The following is a 16875-nucleotide window of genomic DNA, read 5'->3' on the forward strand; positions in this document are numbered from 1 at the left end:
TCATCTTTCCCTTTTTTGCTTAGGACTGATTTCCATTTGAGCTCTTGATATCGTTACAGTAGCTCCTCTTTTCTCCAAAGGCCTCCATTTTCCCGGAGCCAGTATCTGTCTTTGCCCTTTAAATCCTTACATTTGACCTCCAGCCATTCTTGCTTAGCCATTTTGCGCTTCCTCTCAACTTGTTTTTTTTTTGGTGTTATATTCCCTTTCGCCACCTTCATCTGCTGCATTTTTATATTTTCTCCTTTCTTGAATTAAATTCAGTATCTCCTGTTTTTTTCTGCCTATTTGATGTTCTGCTGCCTTCACTATTTCACTTCTCAAAGCTATCCATTCGTCTTCTACTGTGTTTCTTTCCACTGTTCTAGTCAATTGTTGCCTAACGCTCCTTCTAAAACTCTCAACAGCCTCAGGTTCTTTCAACTTATCCAGGCCCCATCTCCGTAATGTCCTAGCTTTTTGCAATTTATTCAGTTTTAATCTACAGTTCATAGCCAATAAATCGTGGTCAGACTCCAAATCCGCCCCTGAAAATGTTTTACGGTTTAAAATCTGGCTCCGAAATCTCTGTCTTATCATTATATAATCAATCAGAAGCCTTCCAGTGTCTCCAGGTTCCTTCCACTAGTACAACTTTCTTTTATGGTTCTTAAACCAAGGGTTAGCGATGATTAAATTATGCGCTGAGCACAATTCTACCAGGCGGCACACTCTTTCATTCCTTTCCCCCAGTCCATACTAACGTTCTCTTTTTCCTTCTTTTCCTTTTCCTACTGTCGAATTCCAGCCCCCTTAAAACGAAATTTTTGTCTCCCTTAACTATCTGGATAAATTCTTTTATCTCATCATTCATTTCTTAAATCTCTTCATGTGCAGAATTAGTTGGCATATAAACTTTTACTTCTGTGGAGTGTGTGAGCTTCGTGTCTGTCTTGGCTAAGATAATGCGTTCCCTTTGTGTGCACAGTCGTAAACTTACCCACATTCCTATTTTTTATTCACCTATTCCTGCATTATCCCTATTTGATTTTCTATTTATAAAGCAGTATTCAGCTGACCAGAGGTCCTGTTCCTCCTGCCACCGAACTTCACTAACTCCCACTGTATCTAACTCGAACCCATGCATTTCTCTTTATAAATTTTCTAGTCTACGCGCCTGATTAAGGGATCTAACATTCAACGCTCTGATCCCCTAAAATGCTGGTTTTGTTTCTCCTGACGACGACATTCGTCCTGTGTAGTTCCCACAGGAGATCTGAATGGGGGACTACTTTAGCTTCGGAATATTTTACCCAAAGGATGTCATCATCATTTAATCATACAACAGATCCGCATGCCCTCGGGAAAAATTACAGCTGTAGTTTCCCCCTGCTCTCAGCCGTTCGCAGTACCAGCACAGCGAGGCTGTTTTGGTTGATGTTACAAGACCCGATCAGTCAATCATCCAGATGCCCCTGCAATTACTGAAAAGGTTGCTGCCCCTCTTCAGTAGCCACACGTTTGTCTAGCCTCTGAACAGATACCCCTCCGTTGTGGTTGCACCTACGGTACGGCTATCTGTATCGCTGAGGCACGCAAGCCTCCCCACCAACGGGAAGATCCATGGTCCATGCGGGGTCATGGGGGGTAGGGGGGGATCGGAACATAAGAACGGAAAAATTGTTTCAATGATTAGTTCGAAGGATTGCAGAAGTATATGAATTTTAATAGCGAATATTTCAAAAAAATGGTTCAAATGGCTCTGAGCACTATGGGACTCAACATCTTAGGTCATAAGTCCCCTAGAACTTAGAACTACTTAAACCTAACTAACCTAAGGACATCACACACACCCATGCCCGAGGCAGGATTCGAACCTGCGACCGTAGCAGTCCCGCGGTTCCGGACTGCAGCGCCAGAACCGCTAGACCACCGCGGCCGGCAGCGAATATTTCAATAAACAATAAAACAATTAGTATTGAAGACTTTTCCTTCTGTTATTTTTGTAAAAAATTAAAAGAGCAATCCTTGTTCTATCTCGTCGGCCTCACAAGACAGCAACTCGTGAAGGAAGCAGTCAGCAAGAAACAAGAGACAGACTCGTACCGCCCACGGTGGACTGGCAGTCGTGAAGAGCAGGCTAAAAATCCCTGTCCTATCACTCTGATTTAGATTTTCTGTTATTTCCTTAAACCAGACAACGAGAATGCCGGTATGCAACCCATTAAACGCACTGTCTCTAGAGGAGATGTCAATTCTGTCGTCCTAAAGTACCCTCTAAATAGCTACCAACCAGCCACGCCCGGACTCTTGTTCAGGCTGTAGCTCCATGGGAAGAACATGTGGCAAGAAATTAAAATATGGCGAGGTGAGTTAAATGCCATGTCGAACTATTGAAGAAAAGACTGCCCACAGTCCATCTGACTTCTCGTTTATAAAAGTCTCCAGCGTTAGCACTGTAGCTACAAAAAATTGTATCGGTGGCCCGAAATATGCTGAAGTATATGAAATGTCTATACATACTACTCGTTCTAAATCGACAGTTACGAACATTTTTCTGAACTGTTCGTGTAACATAACGAAATAATGAGTTAGCGACCCCCCCCCCCCCCCCTGCTTCCCCAGCGTAGAATAGTACGCATCTTTGTCTGTCAAGTGTTTGCCTGTGATAAATATGAAAATAATGCGACACCCGGTGATCTATGTTCAGACTTTTGAAGGCATCTCCTGCAAATATTGGTGCCGAAACAACTTTTATCACAAGTGTTACCAGCCGTTTAGTTTTCTTTATTAATATTTTATTTGTTTCAGGAAGAGTGCATTTCACCACACAATTCTTTCCCATAGTGACAAAGGTGAACATTGGGTTTGGCTTCATTACAAAATATGAAACATAATTGAAAGGTAGTCGATAAAGTGAGTCTAGTCGCACCACTGCCCCTGCGCCTCACTTGCGCGACCTTGACTGTAGATATGGGTTTACACCACCACCACCTACACACAAACAGCGCGTATCATGACTTGTCATTCTTCAATTACTAGTGATCAGTTGTAGGCCATTTTAAGCAATTCGCAATAATCACTAGAAAATTTACATGCAGCACTATTCAATCCTTAAATAAAGAAAGGACTATGTTCCTGTAATACAACTCATTGTCTTCAGTAAACGCAGTATCAGAAAATCGGATGAAAAGGATTCATAAAAACACTTCAACCGTGTGCTCAGAATCACATAATTCATTTCGCACATTCATCATGTACTGCTTAGGGTCAGGATCGACCCCACTGAAGACAAATTACAAATCCCAAAGCGGTGTTATAAATACAATATCGCTATTCCTTTACTCAAGAGAACACTAGTGAAAGCTCAGTAATTTTGTATTCGATTGAATGTTCCAAGACTAAACACAATACAGCTGCAAGATCTAGTTTCGGAATTACTATATTTAAGTAAAAACAGACATTATTTATGTCCTTTTCTACTATTTTACTGCTGATGCAACAGTTTCAGTGCTAAGCAGCACCTAGTGAGTGTCTGAGGTACTACTTAGGTACGAAGTGACTCGCGGCAGCGCTGGTGTCGTTCGATGGTGACTGCGTGCATGAAAGCCACGAATGTCGCATTAAGTTTCGCGTCATTTGGAAATTTACAAAAACTTATTTCTTTCTGAAAAATCATTGCGAAACAGAATGAAATTTAAATGACAAACGTATTGGCGTTTACAGATACCAAGTCCGTCCAGCGACGCCAGCGCCACCGCAACTATAAGGTGGAGAAAGTACTCACTAGGCGTTGCCCAACCATAACCGAGCTCGGCCCTTATTAGAATAGGCAGAAAATAATAAAGTTTCTTTCTTAATGCTCGTACTAATCATAAATATTACTGTTTTAATGAGGTAAGCCCTAAGACTTGTCAGCGAAAATAAAATTCCAGAGCAATCAACGACGGAGTGTTCCAGATGCCGAAAGGCATTTCAGTATAATTACTTATGTTGTGGGGAAGTCAGTGAGCTGCAATACATATCGAGAGTGATACACTGCACACGGTTGGTGGGACAACGCAACGTTCTCCATCCAGAAATCTGATGCTACTTCTACTGGACACAACATATCCGTAATTTAAAAACATGATTCTTACTTCACTTTCATCATGAACCTAACAGTTATTCGCTTACTGGTTGCAAGCATATATCAAATAACGAAAGCTGATGTCAAGGAACCGGTACGCCATTCGCGAATACCCTCATTTCTACAAGCCGCTGATTATCTGTTAGGCATAGCACGAACACAGCAATTTAACAACCAAACCGTTCATTACATGTTGAGCAACGCATCGATATAACAGAATCGTCTTTTGGATGTTGCAGCCCTTTATGTCCTAATTTGCCAACAAAAATTAGTATTGCAGTTTGGATTGTGTTATTTCACCCATTCAGATTTCAGTACATGAAAAACAGTTTGTTGTTTCCGTTCACTGCCTAATAAAAGTTTGTATCTTGTGGCACTGTGACAAGGAAGTAGCTAGTTCCTTGCACCCTAACTTCGCATGTTTTTATCTTGTTATTTTCAGAAAGATTTTCTGAAGCTTATTTTTGGAATAAACTTTATTAACATACGTACAACATTGCATAGCTTAGCTTCAAAACGCATCCATGTTACAACTCGGACTACAATTATTATGGATATTTGCAGAAACGGATTTAATAGTCTTTTTCATGTTTAGACCCATAACCTTATCAGAGTTCAAGAAGGAATTACATATACTGCTCCTGAGTCCTTATCAAGTAGGCATGACAGCACATACGGAGAAGCGTCACAGGTTTAGCTCACATGAAAGTGTAACAGAAGTGTTTGAGCAACTTAAATGTAATGATAAATAAAATATAATGATTAAATCAAATATAATCATTAATTAAATGTAATCGTTAAATTAATTGTAGTCACAGAAAGAAAAGCGACGCATCTTTCTCGCGAAATGATGTTGCATAGTGTATGGCGCTCGCTGAACGTTCAGTGTACGTATGGATGGGTCAGAATTTCGATTGTATTGGCAGGAAGTTCCCACGGTCACGCCCCTGTACACTGGCTTCCGACGTATACATGTAGGCCTAGATATATGTTACGCTTAACCCATCATTTCTGCCTAGCGCGGCATATATTCTACCATTGTTTTCTCTTGTTGGCAACAATGCATGCATTTGAAATGCATATTGTTGTATGTCTGTCAGTTAAGGAAGCTCTATCATTGATACTTAAGCAGGATTCTGCCAGTAAAAATCAGGAAGAGAACAGTGTATGGTTGTTCATTTAGTCAAGACATTTTATGAATAAGATTATGTCTTGGAATAAGAAGTAAATACTATTTTCTGAAGCAATGTACCACACAATTTTTTTAAACTTTTGCATAATTACAATGTTAAAAGTGCTAGGGTGTTCATTTAATTATCATTTCAATTCTAGTAAAGCTGCATGGTCATATATAGTTAAAATGAAATTTATATGTTAGCCACCAAATGAAATTCATTATTATAGTCCCAAATCCAGATTTTAATTGTGTGTTTCACACGTGTTACGCTAGGCAGAGCAGTCAATATATTTCCTTCTTTCTCAGAGGTCAGTCTGTGCATGTAGTCCTGGATATTCTTGGGGACAAGGAAGAAGATGCAACGGATCTAGTTATTGAGCCTCCTGAAGCTAATGTGGAGCCGGACGGAGATTTTGATAAGGAAGATGGGGATGTAAAGATAGATAGTCTTGACCAAGACAACTTTATGCTGGTGCAGAAGCAGTATTGACCAACAAACATATGTTAGTGGTGAACCTGAGACTGACTGCTTTCATGACGATAAACCAGGAAATGCCATTTCAGACGAAACACAAAAGCTACAGATCTAAAAAACTGTAATAAAAGATTGAAGAAGGGAGGATCTGCAAAGTGATAAGGATTTATTTCCTTTGAGTGAACCGAAGTGAATACAGAAGGTTGTTTTCAGTTCAGTGCTTTGAACTGTTTGGGATGATGAAGTAATTAAATTTCTAATTAGTGAATCTACAAAATACGCTTTGTTCCAAGAACTTCCAGGATCCTAAAATAACACATGAAGAGATAACAGGCTTTCTAGGAATTTTACTTGTTTCCAGCTATAATCCTCCACCTAGCAGAAGCCATTATGGAGATTCAGAGTTAGACATGAGAAATGAAATGGTGCACAGATTTGAAACAATTACGAGATTCATTCACTCATCTGATCAATGTAAACAATAAAATGTGGAAACTTCGTCCATTAACAGATATGTTAAGAAAAGTTTTTTCTCTCGACTTTCAGCCTGAGCAAGATGTGGATTACGATGAAAGCAGCATAAAGTATTTCGGCAGGTGTGGACGCAAACAATTTCTGGAAGGTAAACCCATTAGATCTGGGTACAAAGCATGGTACCTAAACACAAACATGGGTTATCTAGTGAATTTTCAATTATACCAAGGAATTGATCCACAAAGGAACGAATTGCACCAGAAAGCATTTGGAAAAAGTGCTGCACCTATGGTTCAAAAGATTGATTCACTTCCCGATAAAAGTAAAAATCTGCCCTACAGGTTTTCTTTTGACAATCTGTGTACATTACCTACATTGTTGGTCCGCTTAAAGGAAAGAGGTTACGGCGCAACTGGCACGATTCATGGGAAGTGTCTGCCAAGAGAATGTCAACTTACACCCTATAAGGCAATTTCCAAAAGCAAGAGGAGGGGAGATTTTGATTTCAAGAGCAGCAAGGAAAGTGGAATGATTATTACCAGACGGCTGGATAGTTCTGCAGTGTAACAACTGCTTCAACCAGCCATAGGATTAATCCAGTGAGCGCTGTGAGCCGATAGTCAAGACAAATGAAGAAAAGAAGTTTTGCTGCGACCACATGTTATTGGAGAATACAACAAAAATTTGGGGGGGGGGGGGGGGGGGACTGACCGAATGTATGAAAATGTAGCGTTGTGTAGAGTGAGCAGGAGAGGAAAGAAATAGTGGTGGCCAATTTTTACGTGGCTGCTCGATGTGTGTGTACATAATGCGTGGCTTCTCTACAGAAAGACAGGTATGAATATGCCACAACTGCAATTTTGGAGCTACATTGTGGAATGTTACTGACTTCCAATGCCGCAATCCCTAGAGGTCCTGGTCGCCCTGCAGGTAATCTATATCAAGGTAGAGTGCTGCATGACATCAGATACGATTTAAAAAAAAAATCATCTGGTAGCTATGGTGCCACAGAAAAAACGACTCTGCGCTGCAGAAATCTGCAAAGGGACTCAGAACAACGTGCTGGAAATGTGATGTTGGTTTGTGCATAAAGTGTCTTGTACCGTATTACAGAAAGTGAATGCTGTTGCTTAAACGTAATGTAAATGACATACGGTGCTTTATTTTATTTACTGTCATGTATTTCACTTTGTGGCCGAGAGTGCTAATGCGCTGTTTCTTGGGCTCGGGTAGGCGCACCGGCCCTGGATCGAATCCGCCCGGTGGATTAACGACGGGGGCCGGTGTGGCGGCCAGCCTGGATGTGGTTTTCCACATCCCGCTAGGTGAATACCGGGCTCGTCCCCACGTTCCGCCTCAGTTACACGACTTACAGACATCTGAAAATGTGCGCACTATTTCATGGCTTACACTCTAAGCAGACAGCTAGGGTGCACTACTTACGTCCCGGTCCCGGGAGGAGGGGGGGGGGGGGTCAGGGTGGCGGCAGGAAGGGCATCCGGCCACCCTCTGCAAATAACACTGCCAAATCCGTAATAACACGGCCGTCCCGCGTTGGAGCGGGACAAAGGCCCAAATAAAATGTGTTATCTGCCTAACGTGACAATACGTTACACCCTCTATTGCTTAAATTATTAATTACTTTTTGTTTAGCTTGTTGTAGTACGTTTCATTAATGACAATGAACAAATAAATATCTGAATTGTGAAGTTCAGAAGTGAAAATTAACTCAAGCAGAAACTGGGTTAATACACTACTGGCCATTAAAATTGCTACAACAAGAAGAAATGCAGATGATAAACGGGTATTCATTGGACAAATATATTATACTAGAACTGACATGGGATTACATTTTCACGCAATTTGGGTGCATAGATCCTGAGAAATCAGTACCCAGAACAACCATCTCTAGACGTAATAACGGCCTTGATACGCCTGGGCATTGAATCAAACAGAGCTTGGATGGCGTGTGCAGCTTTAACACGAGTTGAGTCTTCAGTCCATGAAGAGTAGTGACTGGCATATTGTGACGAGCCAGTTGCTCGGCCACCATCGACCAGACGTTTTCAATTGGTGAGAGATCTGGAGAACGTGGTGGCCAGGGCAGCAAGCGAACATTTTCTGTATCCAGAAAGGCCCGTACAGGACCTGCAACACGCGGTCGTGCATTATCCTGCTTAAATATAGGGTTTCGCAGGGATCGAATGAAGGGTAGAGCCACGGGTCGTAACACTTCTGAAATGTAACGTCCACTGTTCAAAGTGCCGTCAATGCGAACAAGAGGTGACCGAGGCGTGTAACCAATGGTACCCCATACCATCACGCCGGGTGATACGCCAGTATGGCGATGACGAATACACGCTTCCAATGTGCGTTCACCGCGATGCAGGGTGCGATTTGTGCTTTTACCAGTGGGCTCTGAACACTACGGGACTTAACAGCTGTGGTCATCAGTCCCCTAGAACTTAGAACTACTTAAACCTAACTAACCTAAGGACATCACACACATCCATGCCCGAAGCAGGATTCGAACCTGCGACCGTAGCGGTCACGCGGTTCCAGACTGAAGCGCCTAGAACCGCACGGCCACACCGGCCGGCTTTTACCAGTGGGGGGGATGTCGTAGGGGGTTAGTAGAATTATATATGTTACTAGCTTGGACCGTGGCGTTACGCATGGTTAAACAGCTATTTATAAATAGATGGTAATGCCGAAACTCACTATTGACGCGTATGCACTATCAGAAAAGCCATCCCTTGTTATATCTTTAAAAGTACATTATAGGTAAAGCTTACTTACAAAATCATCTACATACGGGTACAGATATACGAGGGGAATTCAAAAAGTAGAGGCAGATTTGTGAAAAGTTGTACTTATTCTGATGATAGAAAACTGAAACATATTAATAGTATTGTTAAAAACTTTCAGTGTTCGGCTCCACAAATTTAAATTATATGTAAAGTTTTAGTCCAGTGCGTGGGAAATAAACATCCCAGGTTGGGATGTATAAACTAAAACCAGAGGAGGGGATGGTCTGATGCGGAGGGGGGGAAATCCCCCCCATCCCCCCCTGCAAATCGCACACTGCCGCGATGTCGCCAAACACGGATGCGACCATCATGATGCTGTAAACAGAACCTGGATTCATCCGAAAAAATGACGTTTTGCCATTCGTGGACACAGGTTCGTCGTTGAGTACACCATCGCAGGCGCCCCTGTCTGCGATGCAGCGTCAAGGGTAACCGCAGCCACTGTCTCCAAGCTGACAGTCCATGCTGCTGCAAACGTCGTCGAACTGTTCGTGCAGATGGTTGTTGTCTTGCAAACGTCCCCATCTGTTGACTCAGGGATCGAGACGTGGCTGCAAGATCCGTTACAGCCATGCGGATAAGATGCCTGCCATCTAGACTGCTAGTGATACGAGGCCATTGGGCTCCAGCACGGCATTCCGTATTAGCTTCCTGAACCCACTGATTCCATATTCTGCTAACAGTCATTGGATCTCGACCAACGCGAGCAGCAATGTCGCGATACGATAAACCGCAATCGCGATAAGCTTCAATCCGACCTTTATCAAAGTCGGAAACGTGATGGTACCCATTTCTCCTCCTTACACGAGGCATCACAACGACGTTTCAGCAGGCAACGCCGGTCAACTGCTGTTTGTGTATGAGAAATCGGTTGGAAACTTTCCTGATGTCGGCACGTTGCAGGTGTCGCCATCGGCGCCAACCTTGTGTGAATGCTCAGAAAAGCTAATCATTTGCGTATCACAGCATCTTCTTCCTGTCGTTTAAATTTCGCGTCTGTAGCACGTTATCTTCGTGGTGTAGCAACTTTAATGGCCAGTAGTGTATATGGGGTAGCCTCGGTCACAGCAGCTGAGCGGCTGGCGCGTCCTACCTGTTGGAGCAGAAGCCGCGCCTGCGCAGGAAGGAAGGGGCGCCCACTGCCTGACTACTGTTCCGCCGCCGAGGCCGCAGCCGCTACTGGCGAGCGACACACAGCACGCCGCCACCGCAGCCGTTGCTCGGCTTCCGTCATCGGCTCCCACCGACCATTCTATAGTACAGCCTGCGTTCTCACCTGACGTTACTGCCGTCCTCTAAACGCCCTCCACACTAACCAGTCTCTCTTCCTACAACGCGCACCCAAAGCTAGATACAGAGACCGACGGAAGTAATCGAATACTACGCTGAAGTGTCAATGAAACTGGTATAGGCATGCAAATTCAACATTGGTATATGTAGAGGGGCGGTCTCCTTAGTTAGCATGTTAACGCTACACTGACAGGAGCCGTAGCTGGTTCGAATCGCGCTGATGGAAGAAATTTCATAGCCAGTATTTGGCTGTCAAACGGAAGAGAGGTGGTGCTGTAAAATGGTCACCAGGCCAATCTCGTATGGTACATCTAATTTTGAAACCTCTTTAGGTAGGGTGACCAGATGCAATTGTTTAAAAAGGAGGACAAACAGCTTCAAAAAGGAGGACAAAGGTAGAAAAAAGAGGACACATCAAACGGGTCAACTGCACATGAGGATACCACCCGTCAGCTTCGGACAAGTGACGCGACTGCCGGGAATTACCGGTAAAACTAGTAGTTCATTGTTACTGGTGGTCAGGCGGTGATTCCCAGAGCAATATTTTTCTTTTATTTTAAATTAAAAACATTGGTTGTAGTGACAGTGTGGCGTCAATTGTTTTGTTATGTCAACAACACAGAATTGTTTACAAAGTGAAAAACGTTAAGACCATTCACCTCCCTTCATTCGACGCACCGCTACCTACATCTACAATTCAAGCCGCAGCTGACGACATGTAAACTGCACTTTAACCTTCCGAAAACAAATAAATTGAATGACTATGAAACAATGAAATAAAACCATGACAGTTAATCTGTCGAGTTATTTCTTACCTTTATTGGCCACTGAGATGTACGTTCCAGCTCCACATATCTTACATTCCGCTTTAAATTCATTTCTCCCTTTCTTGAAAGCTGGGTGTTTGCAGGAAAGGACATCAGAAAATGTACACTTTCGTGTAGGCATAGCCAAATATTTTACGTAACTCACTCGGTAAAAATTACACTCACATATCACACGTGCACTATAGGAAGCCAAGCCATTACAAAGCGAAGATACGAAACGAAAATTTTAAATAATCGATATTTGCAATCGCTTATAGGGCGATCAACGGTAACAACGACGATCAGAACAGGAAGATTTGTAAATTTAACTGTATTACATTCAACTTTGCGAAAAAGCCGGACACTGTAAAAATCCGCCCGGACCCCGGACAAGGAGCTAAAAGGGAGGACATGTCCGGATTAATCCGGACGTCTGGTCACCCTATCTTTAGGCTAGGCGCAAACTGAGACGCGTATAGCACCCGATCTCGAGAAAATGGACCCCATGGGGCGCGCTCACTTCCGATCTCACGCCCGAGAATGAAATGCAACATCTCTCATATCTCCTAAACCGCTCGAGACATCGAAACGAAAGTTTGGCGAATGACAGCAGACATGGAGGAGAGTGTTTTGCCAGTTCTTAAACACACGGAACCTTCTTATCTATAGCGATATATCAGTACTTCCCTTTTTATTTATTTCACTACAATGACTGTAATTTTTTAAGAGTTATCGACAGCTAGCGAAACAAGAGCTTCCTAGTATGAAAATAAACATGAAATTTCTTCTTTTATGTTACTGCAAAACGACGCTATGAGTTTTTCGTAAGCTATTGAGCTCTGTGATTGCCAATTACTTGTTTAATGAGGCACTCCGTTTCGGAATTCTGTCGCAATAGCTGCTGTGAGATGTGTTTGGCAAATTACAGTGTGACAAAGGAAGTACAATTAAACCAGTCACCAAGAGAAATGTGGCCGTTACTCACAAACGGTGATGCTTCTTCGAATGAGAAAAGGTTAACTACTCACACAAAAATAGATTGCCAATTCTGTTGGAATTTTGGTACAATCCCCGTAACCCATCGTATTTTCAACACTGAGCGACTGGAATGGAAACTTACCAAAGCATTTTATTCGTTCTCTTGATCTGAGCAGTATTAAAATAATGACGAGCGTTCCTTCAGTCGGAATGATAGCCACATGCCAGATACCGGTTACTCACCTACGGCTTGCCAAACTGACAATGTGTGATAGCGAATAAAATAGTTGTTATTGAGAAAACTAAACAATTGATCTGTCGCACAACACAATGGACAGTGTATTGTCAGCAGCGGAGGATATTGCGTGCGACAGGAATGCACAAGCTAGCCATGTGTGCCTTGTGAGTTGGAGTTAGAGAAACATTGTCATGAAAGTAGATCTGCCTTTGTCAGCAGTGCATTTCAACAAATTAAATATATCTAATCATAACACTCTTTTAGGATATTCCTACTTTCGTAATAATACCGATCATTTTCTTCATTCGTGTAGCCTGTTGTATAATTAGTTTATTAATGCTGATAATGTGCATGCAACAATTGAAATGCTTTTTCTCATCACGGCGAACCAATTCAAACATTGTTATTTGTAACTGCTTTTCGACTGTTTCTAGCTTGAGAGTGGAAATGTGATGTTCACATGCATGTAGTACAGTGTGTCGTATTACATTATTACACCCATATCCAAGTAATCACAGTGAGACTTCTATACTTCAGATCTTGGACGCTTTTTACCAGGAGCACAAAGGGATCACACCTGTGGAGATTATCCCTTTCTAAATTTTTCTAACAGATCGTACAGATACGCCAGCATACTAGGCAGCGAGAAGATAACCTTGTTTTACTTTCCTGCCTTGCTTCTTAACCACGTGATTTTATAATATTCCTTACTTCCTTATTCACTACCCCCTGTCTCTTCGTGCGATCAGAAAACATCGCGGAGACATATTATACAATTCCAGCGGCCAATGGCTCATCAGTTACTGAAGTATGCATTATTACAAAAGTAATAATGTTCGTTCTAAGTTCTGTTACCAAAAATGACGAGAAGATATTTTGCTACTTTTGGTCGGTTCCCAATCTTTGCTTCTCACAGCGTTCAGCCAGAGAGATTTTCGAGTGGGACTGATAGGAAATCTAAAGTCGAATGACAGAAAAAAAAAAACCAATTACAGTGAAAGTAAAAAGTGCAAACAAAATTCATCGGCATTAAGGAAAATATCTCTTGAAAGAAACCACTACGAATGAAATGTGATTCCTTTACGCTTTAGATTATAATCAGAACGATCAGTACACGTTTAAATGAAGCAAGTTGCCATTTCTGATCGAAACACTTCCACTAATAACTAATGTTTGGGAGAATCTAATATGGCGGACGCTGGCTTCAAATATGTGACGTCATGACAGCTCCTCTAATTATACCTCCATTGGAAAACCATGTTAAGTATTACCGTTGGCTTTCTAGCCAAGCAGAAAATCAACAACTAAATTACGACGATTTCAGACAAGGATTTTAACCGCAAGTATGAACCTTCATATGCCCTATTCTGTCTCAATAGAGACGAACCTACAGACTATTAAACAACTAAAGAAGTGATAGGGCACACGTAGCAGTACACAGTCAACGTAAAGTTGAAATACATTCATTGCTCCTAACTACGTCATGTGCGCTACATGAAATTAAAAAAAAAAATACCGATTTACACACAACGGATACGCTTAGAAAATAACTACGCACCGCGTGGAAAGAGGCTCAAATTCCAACGAAATGCATTAATCGCCACTGTGTGCGAGAATGTGAAAATCACACCTCTCCCTCCTCCCCCACCTCTCTCTCTCTCTCTCTCTCTCTCTCTCTCTCTCTCTCTCTCTCTTTGCTCTAGTATCTGGTAAATGCATCAAATCGTTTACTTAAATGACAGAACATAAAGCGACAGCTATTATGTTAACGGTGCGCGGATTCATTCAAGGTCTGAATCTTACACCTGTCTGGCCAGGTAACGCGTGTGAGGTATTAAAGCTGCCGTCAACCCAAAGGCTGGTTTAAACACCGCATTTTTTTACTGGGGCTGTTACGCCCTGGCCTTCCTCGAACCTCTGAACTGACTGACACCTATCAGTTCATCGTGGAGTCAGAAAAACCGAGCATTGCGTCATTTTTTCCATATGAAAATCATTGTTGAAGATGAAGGAAGCGGTAAGTGACACAAGAAAATCGTAAGAGCGACTAGGGAACCATAGAACGGGGGAAGGAAGGAAGTGTGGGCTTAACGCCCCAGCGACATTGAGGTTAATAGAGACGGAGCACTACTCGAATTGTGTCAAGGATGGGGAAGGAAATCGGCCGTGCGCTGTCAAAGGAAGTCCAATGTGCTAATCAGCCGGTCGGGGTGGCCGAGCGGTTCTAGGCGCTACAGTCTGGAACCGCGCGACTGCTACGGTCGCAGGTTCGAATCCTGCCTCGGGCATGGCTGTGTGTGATGTCCTTAGGTTAGTTAGGTTTAAGCAGTTCTAAGTTCTAGGGGACTGATGACCTCAGAAGTCAAGTCCCACAGTGGTCAGAGCCATCTGAACCATTTTGTGCTAATCACTACGTCACATCGTTCAGTGGAATCATAGAGCCACAACTTTCAGGTATGTATCACAAAGTCCAGAGTAGGGATGGGAATAGCCGATCGGTTGAAACCGATAACAGTATTTTAGTTCTGAATAACCGATATTTTTGGATATTTGTGTGGCCTCTGTTATAACGGGTGTTTCTTATTTTTTATTAATAACTGGGTAAAGGATCTAAATATCAATTAGCCATAGCAGCAGTGCAAAAAGCTTTGGTTTTTGAATAAATTTTTGTTCAGACGATTAATTTTTATTCGTAAAATTTCAGTTTCCATTGCTTTGAAATACTGCGCAATTGTAGAAAATAGGAAAAGCGATCAGTGCTATTGTAATAACAATGCTGATAGAAACGAGCAAGAAGCACAGGGCGAAGTGTTGGAACAGCATTCCTGAAACAATAATGTTCTCGTTGCCACGTGGCGTGGCCTATTGGATCGCACGCATGTACATGTAATGTGCGAGACTAGTCCTATCTACTCTATAACTTCTCGCTGTTGCCGTTGGAAGTTAGTTGAATTACTGAATGGCAGTAGTGTGGAAGTATTTTACAAAGTGCGGTACCAATGAAGTACATTGCCCTGTTAGCTTTAAAAGATTAAGAACGGGAGGAGCCACAACAAACTTCTGACATCAAAAAAAAAATGGCTCTGAGCACTATGGGACTCAACTGCTGTGGTCATAAGTCCCCTAGAACTTAGAACTACTTACACCTAACTAACCTAAGGACAGCACACAACACCCAGCCATCACGAGGCAGAGAAAATCCCTGACCCCGCCGGGAATCGAACCCGGGAACCCGGGCGTGGGAAGCGAGAACGCTACCGCACGACCACGAGATGCGGGCCTTCTGACATCATATAAGGAGAAAACATATTTACTATTAAAAACAGTCTTGATCACTATTTATTTATCAAGGTGACCGGTTTCGACCACTACTGTGGTCATCTTCAGACCATTGAGTAGGAACCTCTTCCTGTTGGAGAATCACTACTAGTAGTGATTCACTACTTCAGACCATTGAGTAGGAACCTCTTTCTGTTGGAGAATCACTACTAGTAGTGATTCACTACTAGTAGTGATTCTCCAACAGAAAGAGGTTCCTACTCAATGGTCTGAAGATAACCACAGTAGTGGTCGAAACCGGTCCCCTTGATAAATAAATCGTGATCAAGACTGTTTTCAATAGTAAATATTTATAAGACATTGATCACTGCCTCTCCCATAATGTATTCAAAAGTAAGAAAACTTAAAACTTAACAAGTCATTCGTAGTTTACAATAAAAACAGAAAGCAGCATCTCAGCTGCTTGTGTCTCTAAAATATGCCTTTATCTGCTTGTAGCCTTTGGAAATGGATAAATTAATACGATAAATAGAGTTCTCCAACTCAGTTTCCGCCCTTTAGCATTGACTATTCGTAATGCGCAAATGCCTATATCTACATCTATACTCTGCGAACTATCGTGAGGTGCATGGCAGAGGGACGTCCCGTTGTACCAGTTATGAGGGTTTCTTCCTGTTCCATTCACGTATGGAGCAAGGGAAGAATGATTGTGTGAAAGTATTCGTGCTTGCAGTAATTATGCTAATCTTGTCCTCACGATCTCTGTGTGAGCGATATGTTCGGGGTTGTAGTATACCCCTAGAGTAATCATTTAAAGCAGATTCTCGAAACTTCGTTAACAGACTTCCTCGGGATAGTTTACGTCTGTCAGAGCCAGCCATTTCAGTTCCTTCAGTATCTCTGTGACACTCTCCCATGGATGAAACAAACTTGTGACCATTCGTGCTGCCCTTCTCTGTATACGTTCAATATCCCCTGTAAGTCCTATCTAGTGGTATGATCCTCGATTAAAACATGATTTTTGAGCAGAGCTTCACAAATTTAGAATCAATAGGTCTATATTGGTCATTTTTTGTAGTTTTCAACCATTTTTTGAGAAACAGCGAATGGTGGGCGGACTAAATTTTTAATTAAATATTTTAATGGTATGCTTGTTGAAACTGAAGTAGTCAAATTTTCTCAATCTTTGATCGAGTTCAACGTTTATGACAGGAAATAACAGGAATAAGGGATGGAAAAT

The 16875-nt window shown here is 42.2% G+C and overlaps 1 protein-coding gene across 4 annotated transcripts in view; it reads right to left on the bottom strand.

Moving 5' to 3' along the window:
* LOC126236018 (NAD kinase-like) overlaps window positions 1-16875 on the bottom strand; it is a 546376-nt gene that overhangs the window by 233666 nt on the left and 295835 nt on the right. The window contains exon 1 of one of the 4 annotated variants that reach the window (XM_049945039.1): window positions 10138-10189. The exons of the other annotated variants lie outside the window; for them this stretch is intronic. The gene's annotated coding sequence lies outside the window, so the exon portion shown is untranslated. Of the gene's footprint in view, window positions 1-10137; window positions 10190-16875 lie in introns of those variants that run through there. 4 annotated transcript variants of the gene reach the window in all.

This window comes from Schistocerca nitens, chromosome 2, assembly GCF_023898315.1.
Source record: "Schistocerca nitens isolate TAMUIC-IGC-003100 chromosome 2, iqSchNite1.1, whole genome shotgun sequence".
Taxonomy (NCBI): Eukaryota; Metazoa; Arthropoda; class Insecta; order Orthoptera; family Acrididae; genus Schistocerca; species Schistocerca nitens.